Raw genomic sequence first — 2,049 nt, 5'->3', positions numbered from 1 at the left:
GATCAACCTGTGTTTCTTCGCTTCTATATGTTCTTTTTCCACAAAAATCCCAATTCTGCACTATTCAATCTGTTTGAAAAAGGATCTCCAAAAATAGGAAAGAAAGGAGAATCTGAAGTCACTGAAAGCCTGGAGAAAAAGGAAACTTTACTGCTAAACACAGGGGATTCTCCTTCCCTGTGGGGGGCACACCTTGGCGGATCGCAGTGTTAGGAGCCTCTCATTTTTGACCAGCAAAAGAAAAATGGTGACTCACCTCCCCAGAGAAAGAGAATAAAAACAGAGCCCAGGATTTCTCTGTAATCAACCTTGGGAGAAGAATACAGACCCTATCTTGTCAGCAATTATAATTACTGTCCTAGGAGCACTACCTGTTTAGTATCACATTGGTGGTGGGCTTGGGCAGGGAGGAGTGGGCTGGGTATGTGGTTTCATGGGCATAAATTCACCACAAATGCAAAGCCCACCTCACATGTGTCTGTGTGTGAGAGAAAGAAAGAGAGAGAGACAGAGAGAGAGCATGACCCACCTAGACGAGAGACTTGTGGGGTTCTGGGATGCCCACACTCTATCCAAAAACGTCCTGCCCTATGAGTTGAGGATGAAGCTGCACAATGAGAAAGCCACAGAAATTTTAACAATGGAAGGGGCCCCAGCATTCATCCAATACCTCCCTTTTACAGAATATGCTACGAGAAGAAATTCTGATCAACCTGAAGTTACAATTAGGTTAGCAGCAGACCCAGAACACACAGCCCAGGGAAGAGGAGAAGGCTGGGCCCATGTTGCTTGATCCACTCCCAACCTCCTTTCTGGTACACTTAACTCAGTCTTGTGTTTTGTTGACAGAAGGAAGACCTTAAGCTTTATCCGTCATTCACGTGCAGTGTTTCCCCACCTCCTTTACAACCTTGCTTCATCCCATCTGTGAACAATTTGCACTGTTTGTTACCTATTATTTTTCTCTAGATTCATGTTCAACCTTTTAATCTGTGGCAGAGATTGCCAAATGTCTCCTAGTTTTCATTCTGCGCTACTTCCTTAGGACAACAGAGCACCCCACACCACTGAGTTCTGGCTGGAGACAAAGTATCTTTTGCAGCAAGTCACGGACATGTAACAACAGAACATAAACAAAAGTAACATATGCTACTTCTACTCATTGAAAGGAAGCCCTTGCCATGAAGTTCCTCTCTTTCTCCCTTCTGACAAGTTAGCAATAGCAAAGTCATGAGGCAGCTTCAATCTCCCAGAGGAGGACAATGCCAGAGAGGATGACAAAATGCCACCACGGACAGAATCAGGGTTCCGAAACAAGTCCGTGAACTTGAGCTCCAGACATCTACATTGGAGACGAACTCTCTTACAGAAGATACTGTATCTTGGGGATCTCTTTGTCATAGCAGCTTAGCACTTATTATACCCAAAACAACATCCTATGCAATAATATCCATCAAAAATCTGGATTTTATTTAATCTTTTCATTTTAGTAAATACATTAAATTATATAACTATTCAAATAAACAATAATTGTTCAAATACCTGCTGCAAATCATTCCTCTTCCACAGAAGCATGAACATCCAATTTGGGGAAAGACCAATCTAAGAAAAGCAAAAGCAGGTTTTGATAAGAATAAGCGGTAAGGGCATGTAAGCATTGAGAAAAGAGAAAGATATATGAGAGAAATATAGGGCGGGTGCACTGAAAGTAACCTTGGCCTTCACCTTTTGGCCTTGGGTGAGCCTGCATTCTATCACACAGTCCAGGAAGGAGGCCAGGGACTTCCAGGGCCACCCCAGCCTCAGCTCTGTCTGTAAGAAGGATTGTGGCACTGGCAGGGGGCAGACCTCCCTCACCATCACCTCCCACCAACCACACCAGGTGGATGGGGCTTGACAGCCAGTAGGAACCACGTTCAGAGATGGTAGTTGCACAAGAGAGTCTGGCCAGCCCCAGCTTCTCGTCCTGCCCTGAGTCCTCTTCCCCATGCAAACAAGGAAAAAGAGGCACAGGATTCAAGGAACCAAAGGGGAGAGGCAATGTTGTCT

This window comes from Galeopterus variegatus, unplaced genomic scaffold (assembly GCF_000696425.1).
Source record: "Galeopterus variegatus unplaced genomic scaffold, G_variegatus-3.0.2 Scaffold4954, whole genome shotgun sequence".
In the NCBI taxonomy this organism is placed as follows: domain Eukaryota; kingdom Metazoa; phylum Chordata; class Mammalia; order Dermoptera; family Cynocephalidae; genus Galeopterus; species Galeopterus variegatus.
Note: the sequence above shows the minus strand (reverse complement) of the source record.